The sequence below is a fragment of the Gavialis gangeticus genome, unplaced genomic scaffold, assembly GCF_001723915.1.
Source record: "Gavialis gangeticus isolate Ggan-Ray unplaced genomic scaffold, GavGan_comp1, whole genome shotgun sequence".
NCBI lineage: Eukaryota > Metazoa > Chordata > Crocodylia > Gavialidae > Gavialis > Gavialis gangeticus.
The window spans coordinates 5,402,112-5,412,667 of record NW_017728995.1 but is presented as its reverse complement, the minus strand read 5'-3'; positions in this window follow the sequence as shown (position 1 = coordinate 5,412,667).

Sequence of the window (10,556 nt, the reverse complement as noted above, 5' to 3'; positions counted from 1 at the left end):
CACCTGTCCCGGGCGGAGCTGCTGGGGGGGTCCCGGGCGGGGCCCCTTTGTTGGGCTCCGCGGGGCACGGGCAGGAGGAGCCAAGCCGGGTCCTTCCGTGCCCCGGGCGCGCACGCTGCCCCCCGGCACTGCCGAGCCCACCTGCTGCGCGGCCGGGACGAGCCCCAGGCGGGAGCACAGGTGAGCGCCGGGCAGGCGTGTTGCCCTTTCCCTGCGGCCGGCCCGGCTGCCTCGCTGCCGCGAGCCTCGTGGCTGCGACCGGGCTCCGGGGAGCGCTGAGGAGGGAAGCCGCTGCCACGCCTGACTGGCGCCTGGTTGGGGAAGCGTCTGAGCCGCCGCTTCCTAAGGAGAAGCGAAGCGAGCACCTTGCGGCCGGGCCGGGCCGCGCCGGGCCGACGCCTCGCTCGCAGGTGGCGGGGCCGCGCTTTTGTCCCCCCGAGCCTTCCCCGCGGCCAGGCTGCGCCTGTCGCTGCTGTCCAGCGAGCATCCCGTGGGACAGGCTTTTTGGTGGTGGGGTGATGAAGTGTTTCTGGCAGGCCTTGTCACCCGTCAGAAAACTGCCTGAGTCGGTTAGCCAAGGCTTTTCCTGAAGCTGAGCTGGATTACGGAGGGTCGGTAAACTGCCTTCAGCCACCGGGAATTTACATTCTTCGGGTGGAATAAAGTGAAGCCTGTTCCTGTGTTACCTAATGCGTTATTAAACACTTCATCTCAGGCACAACAAAGGCATCCTAATGAAACCAGAGGCTTTGCTTTGTAAAGATGAGGGGGTTTTGGGGGTTTTTTTAAGTTCATGTTGATAAGCAGAATAAAATATGGGGTGGTATCCCCCTGCCTCTATCAGAGGGTTGAAGAACTGGCATTTTTTAGTGTCACTTTCTGTTTGTGACCCTGTGTAGTGGTTCATATCCTGCAACCGTTTCTAAATTTCCAGTGACACAGTTTCTTTCGACTCATGGAGGTAAATTGTAAAGCGCAATGTTCGCAGGCAGTCAGATGATAATTAGGAAAAAGGGAAAAGGGTGAGGGGTTGACAAGGGTGTGAAAATGTGGCTGAAACAAAGACAGAAGGGTTTGGTGTGGTCTAGATTTATAGCCAGACAGAACTGGTATTGAAAGAACAATAGGTTGAGGTCTTTGGTCCAGGCTTGTTTTTTAGTTTGTAAAACTAAACAAATTTCAGTTCACACTCAAGTTTCTTTTTAAAAAAATGTTTCTAGCTAATGTATTTAAAAATGAATGTCTGTAAGAGAGTTACATTTGGGCAGGTGAAATGCTTTTGTTGATGAGAGCCTTGACATTTTTACAATGCTTTGCTATACAGAGTGTGTGAAGAAAACATTTTTTCTCTAAGTACCTTTGAAAATCTAAAAGTCCCATATTTTGGTGCATATGTATTGCAATAATAAGCACATGCCATAATTCATAAGAATAACCCTGGAAGGTTAAATATGGGGGGTTGCAAAAGACAATACTAGTAATTACAATATTCATTTTGTAATGAAGATTATTATTTGATAACTAAGATATAGCTGATTAAATTATAAAGGGCTACTTTAGGGATTAAATTTAACTGCATTCATTATGTAGTGTAAAATGTATTTTGCTCTTTTAGACTTTTGTGGAAACTTAGTGACTAGGTAAGGTATGAGATCAGGAGGACATACTAGAGAACAATTCAGCAATTTTCAGGTGCTACAAAACATGACACTTGCACAGTGTTAGCATTTTCTCAGAATTAAACAAATTGTCTGGTTAAATGATATTTAGGTAAAATCCTTTCCCTGTTGAAGTCATTCATAAAAATTTTTATTGACCTCAGACCAGTGGGATTTCACTCTTAGACTATGATAATGTTTATCACTTTTGGCCCGATCCTTTAAGATCCTAAGCATTCTTAACCCCCTGTGAGAAGAAGGCTTAGCCCTTGCTGGCCTGGGTCCTTTCTTTTTGAAAGCTCCTTGATAAGTTTTAGCCCTTAATTTTGAAACTTACTTAAAAAACAAACAGAAGCTGCAATTAGTGAAACAATCTGTATTTTCATCCTTTGCAATACAGTTAACAGCTTTGTGTAGCTATAATTAGGTTTACTCAAGTTGCTAGAAGATATATAATTCCAGAAGAGGTGAAGAAGAGGGCCAGCTCCAAAGAAGGACTCAGAATTACACACCACACCACCATATTTTTAGATGTCTGGCCCCCGGAGTGGGGACTACAACGTATATCTAGCCTCCCCTCTGCACTACATGGGGAGTGATGGGACCCTCAGAGCGATCCAAAAATGCTGCATGCTGAGTGAGGAGCCACTGGGAGCTAGCCCATAGGAAGCATAAAGGGCTTGCCAAACTTGCAGTCTTTAGAGATAGGGCTGCACCTCTGTCCTCTTGGGATGGAAACAGACATCACCTTCATGCTACCATCAATTTTTTTATGGCAGCACAAAATGGATGTTTGCTTTCATACCTTCCGTCACATCCCCAGTGCTCAAATCTGTGGCCATGACAGAAACTAGTAATACATTGGGTCCCTTTATTGCAGCCTGTGCTTTTCAGCTGCCCCAGGGCAGGGGCTCTGCAGGCTTGAGGGGTCTGGTCCTGCACACCCTGACAATTCCTGGGCAGGACTGAGCCCCTTAAGTCTTGGGAGCACCTGCCTTGCTTTCCCTGTTTACCCAGATGTGTCCCAAAATGCTGTTCCCGTTCCCCCTCTTTCCCTCCGCCTAACTTCCAGTTGGTGCTCTGTGGTTATGGCACTGTGGCTGCTGGCAGCTGGGCCAACATGAGACGGGGCGCAGCGCAGTGCACCGAGCAGCTATCCCACTAGCCCACCCACTGCGATTAGCTGCCGCCGCCATGCTGCATCAGAAAAGTCAGGGGTGTCTGCCCTGGTCTGAGCCCCCTCGTGACTGGCATGGATTCATCTCCTAGTGGCACTGCAATGGCAGCAGCTCATCAAGGTGGGTGGGTAAGTGGTCTGGCTACTCAGCACACTGCATTGCACCCTGTCCTGTGCGGGCCCAGCTTCTGGCGGCTATGGTGCCAGGACTGCACAGCTGCAATGCCAACAGCAAGCCAGGTGTGGGGGACAGCTGTGGGAGGCGGGGGGGTGGAAGAGTCTATGCACTGCGTGGCCTTGCCCAGACCTGGCTGCAGCAGAGTGCAGTGGCATGGGGTGCAGCCCTTCCTTAGGCTCCTGGTAACAGCTGGGAGGCTGGATGGTATAAATTGGTGGGACAGATATGGCCATGGGCTGTACTTTTCCCACCCCTGATTTGGACCATATCTGTAGTGCTCACTGATCGTGCCAGACAGCACTATATTGTAATATGGCATGCCAGGGGTCAGTATCTTCTGAGGAATTTTAGGCTGAAGTAAGACAGTGGGTTTGAGAGAGAGCTGTCACTTGTGACCCAGACGCTATCTTGTGACCAGTGCTGTGCCAAGGGCTGTTCTCTCACTCCTGCACCTCTCTGCTTCAGCTGCTACCACTCCTTAACCCTCCCCACCAATTCCTATCACTCCTGACTCCCACCACTGATGAATTTAGCAGTGAGAAGTAATGGCTGCAGTAAGGGGGTGAGAGAGAGACAGGCAGACAGAGTAGGGAGGGCTGATATGGCAGCAGATGGCACTACAGAAAAACTGTTTGGGGCACAGGAACGCTACTGAGATGGTCCTTACCCAGTGCAGGATTACCACCGAAGTCCTGGCTCCACAGGCCAGATGCAGATGCTTGGTGGGTTGGATCTAGCGCATGGGCATAGGCTGCTAACCCCTAGTCCATAGTACTCTGTACTGGTTTCTGAAGCTGGAAGTAGGGTTTCCTGATCAGCACTGAAGGCAGGTTAACTGGCTCTGCTTCTCACCAGAGATACTTAGCCCGAGTGAAGCACCTCATTCATGTGGTCCTGCTCCTTCTGGTTCAGGAGATACTTCATGCTGAGCAACGTGGCATTTTTAGCACTGCACTGCCTGGCATGGTAAGCAAGAGGTACAGTTTGGGTGATGCTCTGCTTAGCTTCTGGGTACCAGTGGGGTTTAGGTGGGAACAGAAGACAGAACTATTAGCCCTAGAGAACTTTCATGGAGGCACCTAGGGAGTTTTAGGTGCCTCCAAGGTAAGGATGTTTTTTGGATTTCTGTTTGGACTTCAATGCGTACAATCTGCCCAAGTTCTAACAGAGTTAGTTACTGAGACAGATATAAGACTTGCATGAGGGAAACTCTACAGGTTCTTTATTCAGAGTGTCCCCTTCTTCAGTGTTATAAAGTACAGTGTCTGCTTTCCTTCCTGTGCTTTGTTGATACACTTGTCCTTTAGGTTCATGACCAGTACTCCACAAAGCTTTAGAGAAAATTAAAGACTAAGTATGATTAATATTCAAGTGCCTATATCCTGAATTATAAATGTTTATCTATACACAGCATCTGACATAACAGTACTCAAAAGACGTAGGAGGACTGTCCTGCAGGATTTACTCAGCAGGACTGTTAAGTGAGTAGGGAATGCTCAATGGAGTACGAGTTGCCTGGTCTGAAGAATATGCGGAATTTCTGAGAGACCGCTGTACCATAGGATATGTACTTGAGAAATGCCTCCTGGAATAAGCTAATTCAAGCATGCACATATTTATATAGTCTATACAGCTCTGAAGCAGTTTCCAGAGAAAGGGGTAGGCTTAATACTAGATTATTATGTTTTTTTCCAATTGCATATAAATGTTTAAAAGAATTTTATGGCACTAATTGAAGAATGTTTCTATGCTACCTATTGTTTTTAGCAATGGGGATCAGCTGGTGGTTCTGGATCAAGTGGTGCAGAACTCATTATTTTAACAGCACTGACTCAGCTTGGTAGGTTGCCTAGGGAATTGAGTTAATGCTTTTGTCCTTTTACCCTTTAAGGCCTGTGTCCCAAGATGACTTTGATCACAATCACCAACATCTTTAAGGGCAAAGAAATTCCCATTCCATATGAATTAAAAAGGGAGGTTAGCTACTGTTGATTTGCTCTTAGTACATTTCATGCCTGGCAATAAGTCTGAGTGAATTTTGCACTGGTGTGCCATCAAGAAATACTTATGGCATCAGAATAATTTGATTTGTGTTTCTCCCCAAAATACAGAGCAAAATTCTCATCTGTGGTCCGTATATGCATTCTACTTCATTAGTTGCTGCTTCTACCTGTGTGGATCCTCTGTTGATGTCAGGGAGTGTGCAGTACAGAAGTCGAATATACTATATACATGTTAAAGGAGCATCTTTCCATTTCTGAAAGATGCTCGCCCTTTGAACTCTGAGTGGGGTGTATTCTTTTAAGGACCTGATTTACTTGATGTCATTTGATATTCTGCCATTCAGACTGAATCATAAATTGTGTCTTAGACTATTGAGGTCTTGCGCTTAGCAAAAATGACTGAGAGTTTAGAGAGCAGGTCTCTATTTACAGTGCTGTTGGGATTCTTCTCATGTTATTTTGGGCAAAATCAATCTTTGGGTGCCTTAACTCTGTTTCACTGATTGAAAAAAAACTTAGGTAATGATATTTAGCTTCTTTGCTGTTTCATGTTGAGGCTCAATTCATTAGAGCTTGTGAAGCACCTGAAGGTGTTTGGAGTAAAGGTAATTTAAATGCAGAATACTGTTTCTGTGTCTTTCTTTCTGTATTGCACAGTGCTGAACATATTGCTGGCACTTTAGCATATGAATCACTACTGTTTTACAGTTTATATAACTATTTCAGTTAGTCACAAGTGTTTTTTCTTGCTGCTTGGTGAGACCTCATTTAAAAATAACTTTTTTGCTTTTGGGAAGAAGAAAGATTTTTTTCTGGGCAACTCATTTAAGTGATAATGAAGATTAATGCCCTTTGCCTGTCAGTGCATATGTACTAATAAAACGGATCATACCATCTGCACTGCATGTTGCATATGGGCATATGAAAGCATCCCTAATGGATCTATAGATTTTCGCAGATTTTCATTTAAGCCCAGATTACATATGGAGTTCAGAATGTATCCACATGGTGGTCTAGCCATGATGACATGCTAATGTGTCACATACTATCTTAAATGATTACTTTAGGCTGATATAGTATTCCTTGTGTTAGTTTAGTTTGTTCTTTCCCTTTGAAAATAAAATTATTCTAGGTTTCCCAGATTGTGGATCAGGACCCCAGAGGAATCCTTGGAGGCCTTTGTTGTGCAAAAATACATTTTTACTGTCTGCTTATCTGTGCAGATCAGTGGTTTCTTTCCAGTCTTGGTAGGACCTTGGTATAGTAGAGGGCACACAAATAAAGAGCAACAAAGGACTTGGCAGATAACTATTATTGTCTTGGTGTCCACACCTTCTTTGAGGGCAAGCATCCTTTATTTCTGTAAATTTGCTTCTGACGTGGGTTTAAAACGGCATTAAAAAACAAATTTATTGCAAGAATCATCTGGTAAATTCAACAAATTTAAAGTTGAGAGAGACCCCATTGCAAACATTGTTAGGCATGACAAAGAGCGAGCACCCATGCATGCAGACCATGACCAAACGTGTCACTAAATTGGAATACCAGATGTGTGACCATAATGCTGAGGCCCAAAAGAGGTACTGCTGAGCCTCACATGACCTCGGTGCATTTATCATTCACTCTTTATTAGGGCCCATTTCTGGCTCAGGGTGATTCAGAGAGATTGATCAGTACCAAGCTGTTTTAGTGATGGCCTGAAAGAAATGGGGATAATAGAGAAATGTGATGGAAAATAAGTGATTGATGCCAAAACCCAGTTAAATGGTGTGTTGTGAAGTACTTGGTGCTCAGAATAGGAAGCTTAAGTTGACACATTTTAGAAATAAAATTTGAGGCTTTTCAGAAATCATCAAGGCTTGATTACCTAAACTGGCACTGCAAGCACAAACCCATTGAGTAATTGTATTGATTATTTCTAGATTTTATGCTCACAGGGTTTGAGATGTGAACTGTTGCCGAGAATTTTCTCCTTCCCTGAGCAGTAGACCTGGTTTATAGGGCCCAAAACAGCTATCAAGTCGAAACACCCTTCTCCCATTAGGGTTTCCTGCCATGATCATGATACTGCTAAGAATGCTTAAGACCCAGCTGTCTTAAAACTCTGGAAGAGTGACTAATTAACTATTTGGAAGAGTCAGTCAATGGACATGGACAAGTATTTGTTTCTAATGTGAAGAATCTCACGGAATTTTCTGTGAAATTATTAGGTCTAGAAAAATAGTTTGGAAATTGGAGTGTACATGTGTTCTGGCCCTCTGGCTGGAATGAGTTTTCCAGCCAGGGGACGCGAGAGGGATGACCACTCCCCTGCCCTTAGGAGAGCCTGTTGATTGATTGGCAACCTGCCCTCTCCCCTTCCAGGGAAGAGGGCTGTCAGTAGGCAGCTGATTAGGGAGATGGGCAGGGCATTCTCCCAGGTCTGGAATCTCTGTGTTCTGGAAGGGCTCCAAATCTGGGTGCATCTGACTCCTGCCCTGTGCAACTCTCTGGGTCACACTAGAGGAAGGCACAGAGTAGAAGGCAGTTGCATCCCAGGAGGGTTTCAGCCCTGGAACAAGCTCCCATGGGTGTGTGTGTGGAGAAATTATCTTGCTGTACAATAGGTCCAGGAGGACCCATCCTAGGAGGAAATACCCCTCATCCATGCACAGACTAGTTCCTCTGGCTGGTCAGGGGCAGGAGGTAGATGTCTGGGACTTGGACTCTGGGTTTCAGCCTGGGGAAAGGTTCCCTTCCCCCTCCCCCTACCCCCCCCATCCTTGCACAGACTTGGGGTGACCCAGGTCAGTTGTGGCTGGGGAATATTGGCAGACCATGGTAGAGTCTTCATGGGGCTTCCTGAAAGTGAACCCATAAGTGGGCTTTCAGGCAGCCAGTGCTCTTCCTCCCTCCTCCTCTTTTGGAGGGAGGCAGAGCAGAGGACAGTGAGATACTGTGTGCCCTCAACACCCAAGAGAAAAATACAGCCATTCAAGGTAGTGTGGGAGGAGAGAAATCTTGTTGGAAGAGGAAAATTTTTGTTGTAGAAGAGCCAGTTTTCTGTTGCAAGAAACCCCTTGAATGGCTATGTAATCTCTTTTTGTGTTGGGAAAAAGGCTTTTCTCTTGACACAAATGTAACATTTGTCCATGGCAAATGTCTCAGGCGCTGTACAATGTGTAGCTTTCCTCACACTATGGCTATGATGGTTCAGCGGAAGAACATAGTCAGGTTCTTCCATAAAGCTGTGCAAGGACATTTCTACGAACAGGCCAAGATCCTGCAATAATGATAGGTCAGAACAATATTGCCTTGTTACATGGATCTAAAACATCACGTGCTGTCCCACACCTTCACTGTCTGATACACTCCTCTCGTTGATAAGGAAAGGCCTGAAAATCTGCCAGGTATTCTTGGAACTGCTAAAGGCGTGAGTGCTTGTTAACAACTGTTCAGTGAAGTCTTGTTGTTTTTTTTGACCTTTCTGTGAAGAAATTGGTTCATTTGCAAAAGATTTTGTGAAAGTCTTTCACAAAATAAAATGCCAGCTCTGTGCTTCAACTAAGAGAGAAACTGCATGTTTTCTGGAATGATCATCAACCTCCTTTGCTGACACTTTTAATAATTCAGCCATAGTGGCTTGCTTGGCCTACTTCACTGATATTGTTACATACTGAATTAAGTAGAATTTACTTTCTCTGGTGTGGAATAGGAACTTTGCGTCCAGGCATGGTAGAACTATTCATCAAAAAGCTTGGAAGCTGGTCTCTCCAAGCATAAAGAGTAAATTTGGATTTGTTACCTTTTGCTTCAGTTCCAGGGAGCTGGTTATGCATCATCAGGAACTCATCAGTTGGCACCTTTTATAGAATTTAATTTTCCTGATGACAGGAAGAGTGTGGGTCACCAGTCTCTCCATTTTAATATGATGTTGACATACTAGTGCCGACTGGGTTCTTTCAGAATATTTTGGCAGACTTCTGATCTACTTTTGCCATTAGATGGGCAACAAGTCTTAGAATTAATAATATTATATCATGCTTTGTTCTGTAATGCAACATACTGCAGAATAAAAGAAAATACAGCTGTTAATGATATAATGTTGTTGCTGCCATGTTAATGATTAACATACCGTAATTTTCTTTTTTCATGTCCCAGCTTCTTACGTTGTATGTTCAACAAGGAAATGTGTTAACCTTAAGCAATAAGAAGATGGTCTGTTTTGCTAAATGTTTTCTTCGTGGTATATTCTGAAGTCCTGAAATATATTTATAACTTTTCCCAAGCTGTGTTTCAGACTCTCACTTTATGGGGTGCTACATGATCCCCCATCTGACACTGTCTGTCTGTTTTCTTATCTTTAGATTATTTCGATTATAAACTCATGGATACAAAGGCAGTCTTTGTGCTCTTTTCTTTCTTTTTTTTTACAGTACCTAGCTTGGAGCAGGGAAGTGTACTTGCTCCATGACGGGGACACCTCAGTGCTACTTCAATCCAAGTAATACAACAAATAATGGAAGTTCTTGCACTAGGTGTGTAGGAGGAAAAGAAAACAAAATATGTTTCCAGATTTTTTTGGAATGCAATGTTCAGCTGCTTGTTGAATGGAGAAAAGAAAAAAACCTCTGCTGATTCTCTTATAGTTTGTCAGGTTTTATGTTGATATCAGAAAGCTTTGGAAAATGTTCCTAGTAGGAAAACTTAAAATATCACTAAAACCAATTAAAATAATACCCTTAATGGAAAGACCTCCTGTGACTTTGGTTAGTATAGTCTCACAACCCCATGCAGAGACCTTACAATAGTCACTGGCAAAAACTGATTGCTGACTGTGCTGACTATCCATCATTTGTGAAGTTACTGCCACTGGATCAATACTGAGCCTGGAGGCAGCATGTTGGGAACCCTTTATACAGAGAGTTAGGTAGCTGGGGATCCACCAGGCTCCATTAGAATTTTTTAACAAAAAAATCTCCGGTCCCTTTTTGGATAGGGAATGAGGGAAGAAAATGCTTTTTAATCAGGTGGGAAAAATTGTGGGGGGAAAAAGTGATGCTTCTCCATTTGATGTTTGTGCAGTGTGAATATTTTTGTAGTTCTACTCTATATATTGTGATTGTGGCTTTCCAAGATCTTTTCTCATCCTACACCTTATAGCATTACATGATTCAGAGGGCAGGTGGTGTCTGGGGGGGCTATTGGTGGGGGGCAGGTGGGGTCCATGGGGGAAGAGGGGATTGGTGGGCTCTGGGAGGGTTTGGTAGGATTGAAGCCGGCTCACAGGGTTTGTGAGGGACATGTGGGGATGGGGGTTCTCTATTTATAGCCCCCGTCCCTCCCCACACTGGGACTTACTGCTGTGGTTCCTGGCATCGGTGAACACTGATAAAACCAGCACCAGGAGTGGGGTAGGGGAGGGAGCAGGAAGGGGCAGTGGCTGGCTTGGCGGGTGGGAGGTTGTCCATTTGGGGGTAGGGCAAGGGGCTAAAAATAGCCCAGTGCCAGGGAGGGGGGAGGAAGAGCAGAGCTGTGGGACTGGGGCTGGTGGCTGGGCT